Source organism: Euprymna scolopes, chromosome 8 (genome assembly GCF_053919585.1).
Source record: "Euprymna scolopes isolate OS-2025 chromosome 8, ASM5391958v1, whole genome shotgun sequence".
NCBI lineage: Eukaryota > Metazoa > Mollusca > Cephalopoda > Sepiida > Sepiolidae > Euprymna > Euprymna scolopes.
The window spans coordinates 30,476,416-30,498,230 of record NC_136489.1 but is presented as its reverse complement, the minus strand read 5'-3'; positions in this window follow the sequence as shown (position 1 = coordinate 30,498,230).

The following is a 21,815-nucleotide window of genomic DNA, read 5'->3' as shown; positions in this document are numbered from 1 at the left end:
CTATGGATCTTTATATATTATAAAGTTGCGATTTCAAAAATAAAAAATAAAATATATATCCATATGCCTTGGATGCATCAGTTTAAATCGAAACCGAAACCAAACTTATGAAATATATATCTTGAGTATCTTCAGCGATAATCGAAACCGACACAGAAACTTATGAAGAATTCTTGATGAAATTATTCCTAAACAATGGAGTACTGGACAAAATTTCTGTAGAATTATCGGTAAAATTATTTATTACAAGAAATGGACGTCCATAACAATTAAACGACAGTCATTCGGATGTAAGCGTGATACACAAAATAACACACACGCTATCCTATTAATATATACTTAATACTAATAATGATATTTATAATAATAAGAAGAATAAGGCATAGCAATTATAATATAATAATAATAATAATAATAATAAGAAGAAGAAGAAGAAGAAGAAAGTAATAATAATTATAATAATAATAATAACACCATCAACAATAATAATAATAATAATAATAATAATAATAATAATAATAATAATAATAATAATAATAATAATAATAATAATAAGTTTTTGGACTTTGTTTAAGAAATTTTCTACAATTTGGAAACTAATCTATATGATCTACAAAAGCTAAGCATACTTGGAAACTGTAACAATCCAAAAAAGTATATAGAAACACCACATGAAACAAAGAAAAATAAAATCGCAATATTGTAAGTATAGTAAAGATAATAATGATATTAATAATAATCATAACAATAAACCAATAATAGTAATATCAATGGTTGCGTTAATAATAATAATAATAGTAAAAATAATAATGATATGATTTATGATAATGAAAGCAATAGTACCAATACCAATAATTCAGTAATAATTATATTAATAGTAATAATAATTACAATAATTAAAACAACAAAATAATAATAGCAACTATATTAGTAATAATAATAATTAAGCTAATGATAATCTATAAATATAAAAGCGAAAATGTGTGTATGTATGTATGTTTGTATGTATGTGTGTTTGTGTGTCCGCAAAAAAATTTCCACAGACAGAACAAAAATGAACAAACTCTGTATCATATTGAAGCTACACTCTTCGCCCGAAAAATATCGAAAAATTGGCCAAAACGTTAATTTTTTCACTCCGAAATCGACAATATTCTACAGGGGGGGGTCAACAAAAACCATCCTCTCATGACGACGACCGGTTCTACGCATGTGTCAGATTATGTCATGACCTGATTTAGTTTAAATAGTTGAAAAACTAACTAAATTTCACGTACGTCGTGTTAGCTCATTTGGTTAGCGGGTTGGTTCAGTATCTGGACGTTCTGGGTTCGAATCATGGTATGAGATGTCTTTGTTTTGTTTATTTTTTTTCGATTTTTTAAATTTAAATATTGAACCAGTGTTATTCAAGCCACTTTTCACGTAACGTTTTTTTGTTTTTTTTTTACTTCGCTTATTCTTATGTTTTCATTAACACACCCGACCGACCACAAACATACAAAAACACCCTGGTAGCCAGCGATTTTTTTAATTTTAATATCGAAACAGGCTTATTTAAGCCATGTTTCACGTGTTTTTATTTTTGGTTTTAACGTTCATTTTTCTGTTTTCTCTTTTGGTTTTTCGATTTGTACATTTAACATCGTTCGTTTGCCTTACGTTAGTTGTTTTGTGTTTTTTTTTCGATATTTTGATTATCTCCCCCCCGGTTCCTCCCGCTTCGTTTTTATGTTTTCTTTTTTTACTTCGCTTATTCTTAGGTTTTCATTAACATCCCACCCCTCAAAACACTCGGGTATTTTTACATTTAACATCGTTCGTTTGCCTTACGTTATTCTTTTGTGTTTTTTTTTCGATATTTTAAAGTTTTAAAATATTTACTTCGCTTATTCTTATGTTTTGATTAACAATCCCTACCCCCGCTCTAGCACACACACCTCGAAACACCCGGGCAATACCGGGTACTCCCCGCTAGTCTATATATATAAAAGCGAAAATGTTTGTATGTATGTATGTTTGGATGTGTGTTTCTATGTCTCGGAAAAACTTTCGACACGGGTCACGGATTTTCACGAGATTGGGATCATTTTAAAGCTCGATCCTTCGCCCAACAAATACTGCGAAATTGGCCAAAAACATTAATTCCTTCACCCTGAAATCATAAGCTTTCTATAGAGAGGGGTAAGCAAAAACCGTCCTCTCATGACAAGTTCACTACTACGCATGTACAAATGACGTCAGAACATGATTTAGTTTAAATATTAAAAAAGCAAGCTAATTTTGTCAACGTCGTCTTAGCTCAGTTGCTTAGAGCGCGGCCTCATTATGTAAAGGTTTTGGGTTGGAATCCCGGTGTGAGATGTCTTTTTTTTCGACATTTAAAGGTTTAATATTGAAACAGGCTTATTTAAGCCATTTTTCACGTTCAATGTCATTTTTGTTTTTATTTTTCCGATTTTATAAATAAGTTTTAACGTTCGTTTTTCTGTTTTCTTTTTCCATTTGCGTTTTCTTTTTTGTTTTTCCGATTTTTACATTTAACATCGTCCGTTTGCCTTACGTTATTTTTTTGGGTTTTTTTTCGATTTTTTTAAGTTTTAACATTTTTTTATAGAAAATATTTAATATTCAAAAATATTTACTTCGCTTATTCTTATGTTTTGATTAAGCACACACACCTCTAAACACCCGGACAACGCCAGGTACCCCCCGCGTGTTTAAAAGAAGGGCAAAATAAACCAGTAATAATTATAAAAAAAAAAAAAATCATCGAGCGAAAATAATGAAATTGCGAGACGAAAATCGTGTTTACATAATTGGCGCTTTAAAATAACTTTCCCATGTAGTAGACATTCCGAACGTGAAAACATACCCGTGTTTAATAAATCTAGCAAGATTCAACTAATTTCGTGAAATTTTCGATACTTATTCATTTTAGAATCAAAGTATATAAAAAATGCAGTTTCCGTAATATATATGAGGAGAAATATTTTTTTAGTGGCGCCCCCCGCCTCAAAATATTTTTTTCGAAATTCGAACAAAATATATTTAAATCTTTCAAAATTTCTATTATAAACCATAAGTGTTCAAATAAGTGAAAAATATTTATTTTTTAAAAGTTTAAACACACGCATTGAACAAAAATTTACCTTGAAGTTGCAATTAAAAAAATGATATAAATGTAATATTGTTTTTAATAACGTTTTTTCGAATAAATATATACTATAGTCAGTTGAATTGCCAAGAAAAATAAACTTCGTAAGCATTAATTCATTTTTAAAAGATTAAAACGATTAAAATTCAATTATTTCAAAATGTTCTGTTACGACATAGATTTTTAATTGTGTTTAATTTTTTTTTAAATATTGAATCTTTACATAAACATAGCTCTTGTCAGCTATTTTATCGCCAGATTTAAACCGATTTGAAAATATTATCGCACAAATATTAAGCATTTTGTAGCCCCCCACCTCATATTTTGTTCGTCTCTTTTTACCGAACAAAATATGGAAGTCCGTAGGTAACCAAAAGAACAGTCAGTAAAACGGTATTTAATATTTAATATACAAATGTTTATAATATACTTAATCATTAAACTGTAAATCTTAAAACCTAACAAAATTATAACAAGGATTAATTATTAATCGCAGTTTGAAGAAGATAAACAAATGTTTTAAAAAATCATTAAGTCGCTTCTGCTTTTCCATAGTTCGTATAGTTAACACAAGTCTGACGTCATGGAAAAATGCGCCCCGTGTTTCACATTGTTTTGGGGATACCTAGAGAATTAGCTAATACGCGTCTATATTTTCATTTATTAATATTTCATTTATTAATATTTAATATTGAATTTCAACTAGATAAGACGTAACTTAACTTGTCTTTGGTTAAATTCATTAGCGCTTCTATATTATACAACCGAAAAAAAGTGAAACAAATTGTACCTACGTAATTTTTATTCTTATTTCGGACTATTAGTCTCATCTTTATTAGTTGTTCTTTTTGGATCTTTTTATTGGTTCACAACGTTTCGGCCAACTTCCTCTGGCCTTCGTCAGGTGGTAACCGCGACGGATAGGAACTTCGGATCTCCTAACTGCATTCTCAGCCATCACTGCCATCCGTAGTTGTTGTCGTCTCACCACATTTTTGACCAATTAACCTCTGGCACGCTTTGGGTGGAATTGAAACCGCTATTTTCAGACAATGTTCATCTGGAACCGTAGAGATTCAACGTCTCTATCAACTGCGCCACGGGCCCCGAAAGGCGATCAAGGTTGGATTCTTTGATCTTATAAATCCAGGTTTATTTATTATCTGATCTTCCATAGTCGGGTCCGTACCGATTGTTATATATATATATATTATTCCTTAATTGGAATTCTTTTTTTGAGATGAGCATTATATGTTAATTTTTATTTTTATTTCGGACTATTAGCCTCATCTTTATTAGTTGTTCTTTTTGGATCTTTTTAAAAAATAAAAATTAACATATAATGCTCATCTCAAAAAATGAATTCCAATTAAGGAATAATATATATATATATATATATATATATATATATATATATATATATATATATATATATATTGTACCTACGTAATTACCACGTCAATATATATATATATATATATATATTAAAGTGAACGTGTCTGTCTCTCTGTGTGTCTGTGTACATATCCCTACGCAATAACTCTGTCAATTTCAAGTCTACAGACTCGAAATTTGATATACAGGGTACTGAAATTTAGGAAAATCGATGTGATCGATTTTCGGATAGAAATTTGGCTATTAAGTGGTCAAAGTTCAACGATTTGACTTTTGAGAACTCTATCTAACTCCTCCGACAATTTTGAGTCTAAAAACTCGAAATTTTAGATATAGTTTCCTTGGACATGGATCTTTTTCTTTATTACATTTTCACCACAAACAAGGTACATTGCCACTGTGGTCTAGGGAGCTACTATTAAGGGCAGCAACTACTGGGGAACTATGTTGGGATTTGGGCAGCAAGATGTCGGTTCACGTTACACTTGAACTTCTGCATGTCAGTGCAGTTGGGGAAGCAGGGACCTGGAATGGAATTCCCGAGTCTAGCGGTTCTGGGGAAGAAACTACTAGAGTAGAAAGATATTCTACATCTAGGGATCGCTACTGTGTGGGGGTGGGATTTAGATGCCTGTCGGATTTGTCGAGGGTGTCTACTTCGTGGGGGCACAAGTGTCTGCAGTTCGTCAGAGCATTTACCATTAAAATACTTGTAGAACAGGCAGATAGATGCAACGTTTCGTCGATGGGACAGAGGCTGAAGCTTAGATGCCAGTTCAGGGCCTATCAGATTGGCGACTCTCTTTTGAACCTTGTCTAGGATCGAGAGACTAGCAGCAGATGCACCAGCCCAAATATAACAGCAATACTCCATACATGGGCGAATGGTGACCTTATAGAGGTACAGGACGCATTCAGGTGTCAGTATTTTTCTAGCACGGTAGAGAGAGCCTACCTTTTTCGCAGCGGTCCTGGCAATGTTTTCAATATAATTGTTCCAACTCATGTTTCCTATGAACGTTAGACGAAGCAGTTTGAAAGATGTACTCTCAGACAGGGAGTCACTGGCCATTGCTATTGGTGGCAGAGAAGGTTTCTTGTAAATATTGAAGGAAACCAGTTTACTCTTGGCAGCATTGAAGGTGACCATTCATTTATGTCCCCTATTCCACTATAGATTGGAGGTCATCATCTGGTGTTTCTACCATTTCTTTAGTTATGTGTTCGTTTGGTTTCCTGTCATGCCTGTTATAGAGTGCGGTGTCATCAGCATATATACCCATCTCAGAGGCAGTTTTGTCGCGGAGGTCATTAATAAATATTAGGAACAATAGAGGTCCAAGGATAGACCCCTGTGGCACTCCTGCATTTATATCACACTGTTTAGATGTACGACCATCGAGGACAACCTGGATTTTTCTCTTATCTAAGAAGGATTTAATGATGTTAAGTATTCTACCAGTGATACCGTACGATTTAATTTTCCTGAGGAGACCCTCATGCCATACCCTGTCAAAAGCCTTAGATATATCTAGAGCTACCGTTCTGCCCTCCCCCGCTTTCTCCGGTGAATGGTATATACGTTCAGAGATTAAAGTAGAGATGTCAGCTGTTGAATGGGCTTGTCTAAATCCATATTGTTTGTCAGTTAGAAGCTTAGCATCTGTAAGGTGACGGACTACAGCATGGTTAATTAAGGTCTCAAATATGTTAGCGAAAAGTGGGAGGAGGCTAATGGGGCGATAATTTGATGGGTCAGATTTTTCGCCAGAATTCTTGAACACTGGTACCACAGAAGCAGTTTTCCAACAGCCCGGAATGCATGATAATCATTCCTATCCAGTTTGGTACTTACCAGCCAAAGTATGCACTCGGATGCAAAGCGATCTTCATTACATAACAATTGCCTCTTCCTAGATGGTTTTACAACGAAAATGCTAAACCAAATCCGATATTCCCTGTTAAGCAAAACGCTCGATGACCCTTAAATGAAAACTGAAATCATCTCCCTTCAATAGTAGAAACACTAACACAACTTCTACCTATTTGCATCTACTGAAAACTTGCCCTAATATCTCTTTACTTAATTATACATACGGAAAACGCCATGACTTAAAATGTACCTCCGGTTATACCCTTACTGTACTGCACCTACATCTTAACCCTCGTAAATCTAAATATACAGTGGCTGGGCAAAATTCTTATCTCAATTCCTAATACCTACTCACACTATAACGTTATCCTGTTCCTAAACTAACATAAAGTTAAAAAAATTGAAAAACCTTAAGGTAAAAGTCTTAATCCGCACTAACGCTTTTCTAACAAGCCTGCTCACAAAACTGCTTCCACTGCATGCCCCTCAGTTAATAAATTTGTTTGAGCCCAAAACAATAAATATTAAGGGATCATTTTGGGATCAAAGTTAAAAAAAAATGACCTCTTTTTCTTTTTTTTTTTTGCTCAGCATACACCTCCAAACACCCGGGCAACGCCGGGCACCCATGCAAGTCTCTCTCTCTCTCTCTCTATCTCTCTCTCTCTCTCTCTCTCTCTCTCTCTATATATATATATATATATATATATATATATATATAAGCGAAAATGCGTGTATGTATGTATGTATGTATGTATGTATGTGTGCGTGTTTGTATGTTTCGCAAAAACTTTTGACAAAGGCGACGGATTTTCACGAGATTGATATACTTTTGAAGCCCGACATCTTGGAGGACAAATATCGAACAATTGTAATTGCATGTCTCTTTGGCGTAGAAGTAACGTGTCATGCTTGTTTTCCGCCTTAGCCTCGATGTTTCGGGTTCGAGCCTGTCTTCCTACCTAAACGTTTGTCTTCTTTTACACCTTTTTTCCCTTTTGCTTTTTTTTTTGTTTTTTCCAATTTTTTTTAACATCGTGTTTTTTTATAATATTATCACAAGGTCACCCTCTCCTACATACACACCTCCAAACAACCGGGCAACGTCGGGTACCCCCCGCTAGTATATAATATAAATCTCACCTGTGTGTTTAAATGTGCGTATGTATGTATGTTTCTATGTCTGCCACAAACTTTCGACCGAGGCGACGGATTTTCACGAAATCAGTATTGTTTGGAAACTTAGCCCTTCGGCCGACAAATATCAGAGGATTGGCTAAAAATATTCATTATTTTACCCATAACTGGGCACTTTTTCTAGGGAGGGATTGTTTTTTCGCCGATATTCCTGAAAGACATTCCTGCTTTTCGTTTAACCAACCTTAATTTAAACCTTTGTCACTTCCGGTTATGCAATGGACGCAGCAGCAAAGACGTCACGTTCTGCTTTTTTTTCATTTTCGTTTCCACATTCGCGGTACGGGTTCGAGTCTCTCTACTATCACTGTTTGTTTTTTTTTTGTTTTGTTTTGTTCAACACACACCTCGAAATATCCGGGCAATGCCAGGTACCCAGGTTTATTATAACTAATAAAAACAGCAACAACAACAACAACAAAAACAACAACAACAATGATGATGATGATGATGATGATGATGATGATGATGATGACGACGACGATGACGACGACGACGATGATGATGATGATGATGATGATGATGATGATGATGATGATGATGATGACGACGACGACGACAACAACAACAACAACAACAACAACAACAACAACAACAATTAGAATAATAATAATAATAATAATAATAATAATAATAATAATAATAATAATAATAATAATAATAATAATAATAATAATAATAATAATAATAATAATAATAATAATAATAATAATAATAATAATAATAATAATAATAATAATAATAATAATAATAATAATAATAATAATAATAATAATAATAATAATAATAATAATAATAATAATAATAATAATAATAATAATAATAATAATAATAATAATAATAATAATAATAATAATAATAATAATAATAATAATAATAATAATAATAATAATAATAATAATAATAATAATAATAATAATAATAATAATAATAATAATAATAATAATAATAATAATAATAATAATAATAATAATAATAATAATAATAATAATAATAATAATAATAATAATAATAATAATAATAATAATAATAATAATAATAATAATAATAATAATAATAATAATAATAATAATAATAATAATAATAATAATAATAATAATAATAATAATAATAATAATAATAATAATAATAATAATAATAATAATAATAATAATAATAATAATAATAATAATAATAATAATAATAATAATAATAATAATAATAATAATAATAATAATAATAATAATAATAATAATAATAATAATAATAATAATAATAATAATAATAATAATAATAATAATAATAATAATAATAATAATAATAATAATAATAATAATAATAATAATAATAATAATAATAATAATAATAATAATAATAATAATAATAATAATAATAATAATAATAATAATAATAATAATAATAATAATAATAATAATAATAATAATAATAATAATAATAATAATAATAATAATAATAATAATAATAATAATAATAATAATAATAATAATAATAATAATAATAATAATAATAATAATAATAATAATAATAATAATAATAATAATAATAATAATAATAATAATAATAATAATAATAATAATAATAATAATAATAATAATAATAATAATAATAATAATAATAATAATAATAATAATAATAATAATAATAATAATAATAATAATAATAATAATAATAATAATAATAATAATAATAATAATAATAATAATAATAATAATAATAATAATAATAATAATAATAATAATAATAATAATAATAATAATAATAATAATAATAATAATAATAATAATAATAATAATAATAATAATAATAATAATAATAATAATAATAATAATAATAATAATAATAATAATAATAATAATAATAATAATAATAATAATAATAATAATAATAATAATAATAATAATAATAATAATAATAATAATAATAATAATAATAATAATAATAATAATAATAATAATAATAATAATAATAATAATAATAATAATAATAATAATAATAATGGGAGTTATGCTATCAACTGAATCTTGAAAACCTTGACAAATGGTGCAAACACAAACCGGCAGAAGTAATATCACAATTATAATCACAAGATCCTATGGACCATGTGCTTGCATCGATCCAGAAAAGAAACTAAGTGTCAGATACCAGATAACAAAAAAGGAAAAGACTTGCCAGATTGTAGATTTTCTGTTCCAGCAAACCACAGAGTGAAAGACAAGGATATGGAGAAGAGGAACAAATACACTGAACTGACCAAAGAGCTCAAATATGATATAAAAGAAGGAAAAATCAAGAGAGCAGCACTAATAGTATGAGCGCTAGGAACAATACCGAAAAAATTTGTAAAAGTATGGGAGAGATTGGAATCAGAGTCTTAGAAGATAAAATGCAATGAAAACGGCTGAAATATAAAGGACCCCCCTTGAATGCAGAGACTAACACAGGAGCTACTGGCACAGAATTGACATAAAGACACTGCTAAATATGTAAAACTCAAAGGAGCATCATATGGAATCATTAAAACTGAAACTGTATAATTATAAGTTAACCTCCCTGCGCCCCTTACTGCACTACATTTTTGTGTGTGTGTGTGTGTCACTAAAAACGGACACAACACTTAATAAGCAAGGAGTGTCAAGGAAGATTGAAAGACCAAAGAGAGAAAGCACTAGCAAAACCTCCGCTGGATTACTGCAAAGAGGCCTGAGACCTTCGGGATGTTTTTTTCCACCCACATTTCAGTGAGAATCAATGGCCCCCGCCAACGAGAAATCAATGGTAAGCGGCTATTACGATAATGCAAATTAATCTGCGATGGTTATCGAAAGAGGTGGAGAGTACTAGAAATTAGGAGAGACTTGTTGTCACTCAAACTTCAAAAAATGCCATGAGTTGTTTTCAAGGAGATATGTTTGAGGATGGCCTGTGGCACTATTCCTACTGAGTAAATAATAATAATAATAATAATAATAATAATAATAATAATAATAATAATAATAATGATAATAATAATAATAATAATAATAATAATAATAATAATAATAATAATAATAATAATAATGATAATAATAATTATGGGAACTTTGGTTTTAAAAATCTGTCACTTTGGGAACTAAACAGACATATGGAAACTGCAGCAGTCATAAAAAGATAAAGAAACACCACATGCAACAAAAAAATTAATAAAATTCCAATATTTTAAGTTTAATACGTCTCGTCCCAAAACATTGTAGTGTGTGCATCGATTAGCCCCAGAACAAATAGTCGAGATAGATCAAGGAGGATAGGAATACCAATGGTAGAAATACCTAACCAAGCCAGAACTGGATGAGGCTGTAAAGGACTAGGACTTTTTTTATCCTTGTTGCCACTTTATTTACAACTAAATAAGACAGCTTCATACTTAATGTTAAAATGAGAATTAAGAAAGGACTTCTGGGAACTCTCGGGTGAGATATTTAAAGGATATTTCTTTTAGTACTTTAGTACAGTATACATTTTGTTAATATATACTATGTTTCAAAGGCTTAATAGAGAAAAAGTTTGTTGGCTGTGGGCTTTGTTTCGAGTCCAAATCTACCAGAGGCCAGATCATTGTTTGGATGGCTTGTTCTCCGTTGAGTGAAAGATGATCTTGTGCAATACAAGGAGACCAAACTTCCTAGGCTTTATCTTCTAATTATTATTTAACCGGGGATATCTATGAGACCTATTTTGCAAATCAGGGCTCTTTTTCCCTGCAAATCCGACTTTTCTGGCCTTTTCTTACCATCGCGAAAGAAAGTAAACATAATGCTCACTTGAGTAAAGTAGATAATGACAGCTAGAAGGACGCGGTAACCGGTGTTGCCCGGTGGAAGCTTGTCCCGCTCGTCTAGTAGAAAAAAATAATTACGGTGGAGGTTGTTGTTGTTGGCCAACACCCAACCTCTTCATGTTAAGAACGACTTTCGGAATGCTCACCGACAACACCCTCATGTTAAGAACGGCATCCGGAATAGACAGCTCATTTTGAGATTAGGGTGACTATCAAAATATTTTCCACAACTTTAACTTTGATAGTCGATTCCAAGATCCCCACGCGCAAATTTTATGAACCAAAAAAGAAGTTAGGGTGTGGCGGTATCGGCCAGATGCAATTAGGTTTGATTCTCGCCTGTGCGTACTTATCTGGCGGCCAATGATATATATATATATATATATATATATGTGTGTGTGTGTGTGTGTGTGTGTGTGTGTGTGTATACGAGCAAACAGTTAATAAAACATGTTAAAAACACTTTGAAATGTGTTAAAACATATTTAATCTGCAAAGGAAACACTATATAAGTGGGTAGTCCTTAATCCGCGGAATTTCGAAGAAATATTTTCCTTCTCATCAGAAAAATGCAGGATGGGATTTTGCATGCAAAGGTATTTAATGAAACAACACGTAAGTCAAAGATCTTACTTGAAAACAAAAAAAGTGACGCAGAGTAGATATGGTGAAGAAAAGGTGATTACACATGAATGGATAGTCTGGTGGATAGTCTTTTATTTTATTTTATTTTATATATACATATATATATATATATATATATATATATATATATATATATATATATATATATATAACCCTTATCCCTGAGTGGCTTCCTGGCCTTGATAAATGGTGATCACCGTGTAAAAAAATACATATGCATATATATATATATATATATATATATATATATATATATATATATATATATATAGTGTATAATACAGGCTTTAGATGGCGAAAACTACTTGCATCCGCTAAATATAACTCAGATTGTTTTAATCAGCATAGCGGAAAACCAATAAAAGTCGTCATTTTAAAGGAAAATGTGCAGATAAACCACAACAGATTTACCCCCTATATGTAACATGATGTCACTTTTTTTATAAGTTAATACTGTCAATATAACTTTTGTACAATTTAAAAGATGGGCAAAATAAACTAGTTATAATTTTAAAGAAAAATCATGGTACGAAAATAATGATATTGCGAAACGAAACTCACGTTTATATAATTAACGCTTTAAAATAACGTTACTAAGCATTCTGAACGTAGTAAGATAACCGTGTTTAATAAATTTAGAAAAAAATCTACTAATCGCTTAATTTTCGTGAAATTTTATATACTTAATTATTTTGAATGAAATTGCATAGAAAATTCAGTTTCTGTAAAATATACGAGGGGAAATACGTGTTCTTTCATATATATCTTTTCGAAATTCGAACAAAATATATTTAAATTAATCGACATTTTTATTTATTACGAAACAATAATTTAAAATAAGTAAAAAATATTTTTTTACATTTAAATTAACGTATTGAAGAAAAACATACCTTGAAGTTGAAATTAAAAAATAATGATATAAATTTTATATTAGTATGTTTTTAATATTGTTTTTTTATAATTAGTGTAATTGCCAAGAAAAAAAAATCCTAAAAATTACCAAACAGTAACAAAAGTTCTCCAGTTCGTTTACTTACATTCGTTCATTTAGTCATCTCATAAGTTAGGACGTTGACAGCAAACATTAAAACAATGTTTTTCTCGTTTAGTAAAATTCGTTCATTTTATCATCTCATAATTTAGTACGCTGCCATCACACATGAAAAAAAAACCGTTTATCTTATTTACATAGATTCATTCATTCATTTTGTCATCTTATAATTAGGACGCTGAACAGACATAAAGAAGAAGTTCGTCTTGTTTTTTAAGATTCGTTCATTTTGTCATCTCAAAACTTGGGACGTTGAAACCAGACATAAAAAATAAAGTTCGTCTGGTTCAATAAGTTTCGTTCGTTAAGTCATTTAATAAGTTAGGACGCTGAAACCAAACATACAAAAAAGTTCGTCTTGTTTTCTAAGATTCGTTCATTTTGCCATCTCATAACTTAGGACGCTGAAACCAAATATTAAAAAAGAAGGTCCCTCTTGTTTACTTAGATCTGTTCATTTTGTCATATTTTAATTTAGAACGCTGAAATCAAACATTAAAATAGATGTAAACGGTTAAGAAAGACAATCAGGCACCTTATTTCTAAAGTTTTATTACGATTAGAATTATGTAAAGAAAAAGTAAATGTTACGGTAAGGTAATGTAAACATTTATCTTTAATCTCGCGAAAATGCGACGATAGGAAAGTATATTTTTTCAAATAATGTGCGGCGATAATATGTGTGATTAAATGTGAGTGTATAACTACGTATAGATTACGAGAATTCTATAATATTTTCATTTGGTTTAATATTCAGAAAAATATTGATTCGCGTAGATGTAGAGGCCTTTTTGGTGAAGATTTGAAGTGTTCATTTTTATTGTCAATGTGTGTAATACAGAAGAACATATTTTTACGTTTTCAGCCAATAATAAGAATACCCGAAATGTAAGTGGGGAGAAATCATTATTTTAGAATAGGGAAGTAAAAAGGTAGTTGTATGTCTATCAGTGTATGATGCAGTTAATAAGGGTGTCAGGAAAATATATTTATGTTGTTCATATTTTTATCTGACCTTCACTGGGTGCGAGAGTAGTACTATTTATTTACAGGGAAAATAACAGCTTCTTCTATTGTAGACTTTTGCGATAATGATGAGGTTTTGTCTAGGTTGTAAGATTTTTATACAGCAGATAAAGTTGTGTAAGAAAGCGTTCACGAGTTACATAATATACTTCCTAATAGATCAGACATAATAAATTTGTATGTAAACTTTTTTGGAGCAAACCTAGAGGGGAATTTCTGCAATCAAATTATTATATATAGGATAGGATAATAAATAGCGAGACCCAGGTTTTTCAGACCGATTTGATCGAATCTTTTTCACCATTTTGATTAAGAAAGTTAGTAACGTACACTCTTTCCCGATAGATTCTAAAAAAGTAAACGAAAATAACAGCTCAAGAGTGGAAATACAAAACGCGACTTTGAAATATTATACTTTAAGAATACGAATAGTTCTAAATGAACACATTCGATTATAAAATATTATTTTAATTAAAAGCAAGTATATTTCACAAATATCGCATCCATTTAACAAAGTTATTTGACCACCTCATCAGTTCTTATTACTAAACAAACATCCCATGAAGACTTTCTTTCCCAGATCTGCTCGACTCTGGAACGCAATACTGTGTCTACTTGCCAACTGACTATAACATGGTCGTCTCCAAATTTAATGTGCATAAATTCCTACGGAACCCTCTCCTAAAATAAAGTATGCCTCCAAGTTCCACCGTAACTAATCATTTGATCCCACCATCTACCTAACACTTAAAACTTGTATTAAAGTGACCTCCACGCCTTGATATGTAATAAAAAAGTGTGTTACGACATGCAATGCACAAAACTACGTCACGCAAATGGAACAATTTTGAATGTGAAGTTTATCAAATTAGGCACTCGAACGCTTAAGCTCAAAAAACAATAAAATGTTTTTATTTTGCTTGGGTGTCACTATTTATCAAGTCTCAAAATCCCCGCGTGTGTCTGGAGTGGGAAGTAAGATATGTTTATTATTTGGTCTAATTTCAAGGATTAGTTCACCTTGGACTTGAAAACGATGATATTGTAGTCAGCTAGAAATGACAAAATGCTTATGAAAGTTTCAATTAGTTTTAGTAAGAGATAGAGAAAAACGGATGCTATTGAGAGTTGTTATAGCCAGATGAGATTTTGTTGTAAGTATTATAATGCGGGTGGATCTAGACTAAAGCTTATTTGAACATCTTCAATTAAAATAAAGATAGAGTAGAAAGATTCAAGTACTTCAGTGAGAGGGAGGTAATATTATCAAGGAACGGGTATTAAAGATTAAATTTCGAGTCGTTTTTTAATATCAAGGCGAGAAAAGGTGATCCGAGCAGCATCTTTCCAGATGTGGCAACAGTGCTCCATTTTACGACTAAAAAGATAAACTTGCATAAACATTTCGTACAAAAAAGAAACTAAAAACGAATATCTGCACAAAATACATTATATATATAGTTAGATCAATAAACGCAGCTATGTCTATAAAATAATATTATTCATCGTAAGAAAGTGTAAAATACTACATTCAGGGAAGATGTGATACATGGTCAAGAAAGTGGGATTTTGACAGTTATCGTTCCAGACAATTATCATATTTGCCTGCGAAAACCTGCTAGGGATGGTTCATCAGCATGCCAATGTTAAGAAGTGTCTCAAGTGATTAGCAATAAACTAACAACTTTTTAAAATGTAGGAGTGTGGGCCTATATATACTAGGACTGCACAGTTCCATACCTCAGCTAACTGAAAATAAGCAGTCTTAACAATGCCCTAGACAAATAAAAGAATAAAGCACACAGGTTTGTGCCAGGATTCTGGTGAAGTTAGTGTAACAATAAATAATGAAACATTGATCTTCATATTTAATTATTCATAATGGCGTAGTTAATATAAAGTTGTTGGTTACTTTTACGCCATATTAACAATTTTGGAAGATATCTTCTCCAAATACTTATTTGTTTATAACTTAAATACTATATATTTGAAAAATAATTTTGGGTCGAATTTTTAGCCTAACTACATAAGTGTGTACGTGGGCACAATAGACATGAGTATTAAGATTGTTATGGTTATTAAACCGCGGATAGTTAAGGATTAACCCGACCGGAAAACATAATATTATACAAATATCGCATTAATTTAAGAAAACAAATAAAGTGCAATATAATATACAGGGCAACACTACGTAGCGGTATTTTAATAAATTACAAAATAAGGTCCATCACCATTTTAATCGAGCTCTTCAATTCAAACAATAGAATAAAGCAAATTAATATGTCGATTCATATGAAAAAGAGAACTGAGCATACAAATAAAAAATGAATATTCTACCCAAAAATATAAATAACTGGTCAAATAAAGGCACTCCAGTCTAATGAATATTAGCATCTGATTGTGAAAATTTTGGTTGAAGAACTGACTCATTCATTATCGTCTGATCATTCTCACATTTCTCTCTTCGCTTAAATCTTTAAGTCATTAATCAAGAAATCACTAGACCACCAGCTCGTACGTAATTATGTACTTTTGCATCGACACTATAGATTTAGATAAGCGCGTCTTACTGCGTATATCTCTGCTGTCATCTCTGGCCGCATAAGACAAGAGAAGCTAAGGCGGTAGAGCTTTATGTATCAAAGGCATTTGAAAAGTTCTGTGGTAAATGATTTATACTGAGAATTAAATCATACGGAGCTGTTGGACGAATACGAAATACAATTAGTATGCATGAAGCAAATTAGCTATTATCCATTACTGATTACTCGCTCGGTGTTAATCGGCCAATTAAGCAATGTTCTAATGCCGATTTATCAGCAAATATTGTCGCATATTTTTCAGTAATATTAAGTGAATTGTATTGTAAACAATTACATGTTAACTCTCTTTTTGGACAAACCGATAAAAATGCAGCGAAGTGGCATGCACGATATTTTTACATAAGAAGCATGGCGCGCTGCTAACATATAGCCTTTTGCAATTAATGATAATTTGAAGGCAATAGAAGTAAGCATATAAACAATTCTCTATTTTCATTTCCTATTGAATAAAGATTACTATTTTGTACTTTGAAGCATTGTCAAGGAAATCGTAACTCTATCTCTGTTTTCAAGTTAATAACTTGTACGGTAAATTGAGAATATGTGCGAACCGAGAACCAAGTATCCTGCATCAGTTATCGTTTGTTTCTTATTTTTGATCGTGTGCTGCCATTACATTTGTTTTTTAGTTTAGACAATACATACGCCATTGCGATACATTAATAATCGTACGATATACGCAATTTAAATACGTAAAATAATTGACTATTGACAACAATAATAGTTTGCATTGAAGACGGGCGCTTTTAGCAGATATGTTGTAAATTTGCAATCTTTGCTTTTTATTAAATGCAATGTTAATATGTTTTATATTTATTTCAGTATGTAATTTATATTTTTATTTGATTGTTTTATTAAAGGTATAATAGATTTTAACAAAGTATAAATAGATGCGACAATTTATTCTCTTCGTCCCCTGCACCTCGCTTGCCTCTAAAACGACATACTATTCCAACTACCGAACCATAAGACATACCGACGGTTTGTTTTTTTTTAAATTGTGAACGCAGAGCTGTGTTTCAAGCTAAGAAAATCCCTAATAGTTTGAATTGAAGACGGATGCTTTTAGCATAAAATTTGTTATTTTGCGATTTTTCTTTTTTATTAGATGCAATGTTAATATTATATATATATATATATATATATATATATATATATATATATATATATATATATATATACATATATATTTAATTTAGTTTGTAATTCATACTTTTTATTTGATTATTTTATTAAATATATAATACATTTTAACAAAGCGTCCACCGACCTGACAATTCTACTTAATTCCAGTTAGTGCGAGGGGAATCTATCGTCTTACTTTCCCATAAATATGTCAATTGAACTTATATTTAATAGAATACTTATCATTAATATTATTTTTATGTAAAGTAAACAATGCATTGTGTATGCGTTATCTGCAGCTTCTGTAACTCTCGCTTCTCCTTATTTGTAACTCACTCCTCATTTATGAGTGATTTTTCTGACAAGGGAGAAAAAAAGCTGAGTTCTAGCTCGGCGGTATTTTTGCGTGAACAGTAGTAGCCTGAGATGTCGGAAATTTTCTGTTTCTATGTCTATCCATGTGGTCATGCCACTTATAATGGTGTTGGACGTAAATGTTGTAACTGAGCAGACGTTATCACCTGATAGTCAGGGACCCGAACATTGATTTAACTACTAAGGGGACTGTCCTATCAGCAGATGCAAAGTACCAGGGCTGTTGTATTGCAATTTAGTGAATAGATTTTGTACCATCCAGTAGCTTCTGGTGTGGCTTTTCGGTGCCATATTCGTGGGTAATTGTTACGGCTTTACCTTATCATGTACTACAAAAAGTGTTTCCTCGTTTAATTGTCTCATTACCCTCCCTTTCTGCTCTGCTCTATCCTAGTCTGAAGACCTCTTCCACAAATTCGAAAACTCAACAATGGAAAGTTTCCAGAAAAAATACACAATTAAATCCAAAACTCCAACTTCCAACGTAGACTCCCAGTACCATGTGTCCTTCTCCGACATCAGGGTTCTACATTCCAACTGCCCAGGAGACTAAATAAGGCCCATTATTCATAAGCGAAACTGGCATCAGACCAACTATTTCACTAGATGGGTTTGGGATTAAACGATACTTAACATCATCCAAGATCATTATGGGAATTGAATATGTGCACACATTAATGATGGCTTTCAATGTGGTAGGGACATCTTCAGAGAAGTCATTAATTTACACTACATGTGCTTTCGGGTTGCACATGCTCACATGACAGTGTTTATATTTGCCCTCTATCGGAGTTGCTATCTTTAAAAGCATATCTGAGAAAATTGACCATATATTTTCTGCTCATCCTTCAGCTAACATTCACGTCTGTGGAGACTTCAATGTTCACAATGTGGAATGGTTAATACACTCAGACAAGGGAGATAAGGGGAGGTTCTGTCACGATTTCTCTATTTCTTATGACCTCACCCAGAATGTTCGGTCTCTTATTTATCGTTATTTTCATGGCAAGTGCCTGTCTGAGCTCCAATTTATTGTCCCCCTTGACAATCTTTCACGAAAAACATGTCTAGCTGAAATAACTATCATAATTTTCCCCACTCTTTATCTGTACTAAAACCTAAACGTAGATTCCAACTTTTCACTACTAACGATTACTACGATATTATCCTTTTGACTTCTGTACACTCATTAACTCTTACCCTCGAGTGGCCTGATGGCCTTGATAAGTTGTACCTCTTATGCGAAAAAAGGACAAGAATTAACCATTAAAATAACCGGTTTCTGTAGTAGGTATTCTGATATCAATCACAAGAATATATTTATTTTCGTCTGCAAGTCATTCCAAGCAATCATATCAAGGAATGGCAAATAAACAACAACTTCAACAACGTTTAAGATGTTAAATTAGCTTAGACACGTTCATAAGAGTTTCAAGTAACAAAAGGAATGTTCCGTAACCAGTGAAATATAAAACTACTATAGAATCAGTATTGGACAAACATATAATTTAGCATATAAATGACCACAGGTAACAATTTATTCATTATCTAGTAAGAAAGAATATCGCTGTGGATATTCAACCATAAACTGCAACATATGACATTGGATTTAAGAGATTTATTGCAAAATATTGTCAAATTTACAGTGTGCTATCAAAAAAGTTAGAAACCGATTTCAGAATTATTTTAATAAGTGAAAGGAAAACTTTAATTGTGTTTTTGGATGAAATTAGCAGCATTCATTTAACTACAGATAACGTATGGCATAATAGTCTACTTCACAAGATCTCAAGCTACAGTATAGCTAGAAATGTATTCTAATTTCTCTCTGATAAGTTCATAAGAGTAGTGGTCAATGGGCAGACATCAAAAGCTCTCGGTATTAATGCTGAAGTTCCTCAGGGGTCCATCCTGGCCCCTACTGTCTTCCTAATATTATATAATGATCTTCTAAATCACACCCTTACATCATTCATAGAGATTTATGCTGACGATACTACAATATATGGTAGCACATCAAAGACCTTAACCGACTAAGTTCTTTCCGATTCTCTCTTCTCTGATCTTGAGAACGTGGTACAATCGGTAAAGGGGTGGCTGGTTTATTTTAATACACCTAAAATCAAGCTTCTTTCCTTACATCATGACCGCTCTGATCCCCATCTGGCAGCAATTGAAATGAATGGCTCGCGTCTTGAGAAGGCTTCATGTTTTGACAAACTTTTGGGTTTGACCTTTACGCCCGATCTGAAATGGAACGGATACATCAAATCTGTTGCTAAGATCGCTGGAAAATGGTGGGATCCGTCTATCTATCCATTAATTATCTCCCTGCTGATGCAATTGTCTACCCATATAAAATCCAGGTACGTCCGAGAATGGAGTACTGTTGCCACATCTGGGCAAGAGCTGCTAGAAAGGACTTGTCCTGCCTTGATAGAGTTAAAAATAGACTTCGTTGTCTAGTGGGGGACGCTTTTTTCTCTTCCCTTCAACCGGTTCCTCACTATCGGAGTTGTAAGACACATTACAACTATCAATAAATTGCTCATTGTTTTATCAACAGGTTGTGAAGAAAACATTACAACGAGCAAAAATAGGGCCTCACGTTAATTGCCCTAAGCGAATTAATTAAGTACATGATCCACTTAATATAGGAAAATAGAAAATAATGTAAGGAGATATCCTGCTCATCTCCTCACGCAGCCTACAGTAGACATGATTCAAAAGAATAGCTCTTTATATACAAGTGCCAATATTCCTTGTTTGGTGTAAACGACAATAAACAAACAAAAAAAATATAATAAACCATTCCTCCCACTCATCAGCAGTGGAAAATGTGATGCAGGCTTAAGAAAGCTGCGATTTTCAAAACTAGCATTCTACAAAAAGAAAATTTGGCTTGCAAAAAAAAACATGGCTTGGAATACTATCGACATTCTTTGATAGGGGCTCCTCGGACAATTAGCAATAAAGCAATTTCTTCCATGAGTGTATGAAGAAAAACCCCGGGAGCATTTATCTTCTACAAGTTCATATAATCATCCATCAGTCAAAAACGTACACCCCACTTAAACAAAATAATAGACTCTGATGATAGAACACTCACTTTTTTGTATATTTGCAACTCTGATTAACTAACTACCACGCGGCGTTGGAGACGTTTTTGACGTAGAGAATAAAACTGTACAACTTTTTCATTCTAAAGTTTTTATATTTTTTTCTTGATGGGAAGCATTATTATCATTATTATTCAAGCTTAAAAACAAAATAAAATACAGAGAATTGATAACAATTTTTTGTAGATTTAGTTGTCTGATATAGTTTAATGGAAAGTAATATACTCATTAATTCGGGTGATAGTGAAATGATAAAGAGATAGCTTTCTAACATAATTAGGTTGAAAATCATGTAAAATATTATTCATTTTATAGTGTTTTAGCAAATGTAAATAGAAAGTGGGTAAAGTCTGGGAAACAGACGCACGTAGCGCAGGGCTGTGCTTATTTTTCATGTGGGCGAGTTAAATGGCGGAGAGAGAATTTCTCTACATC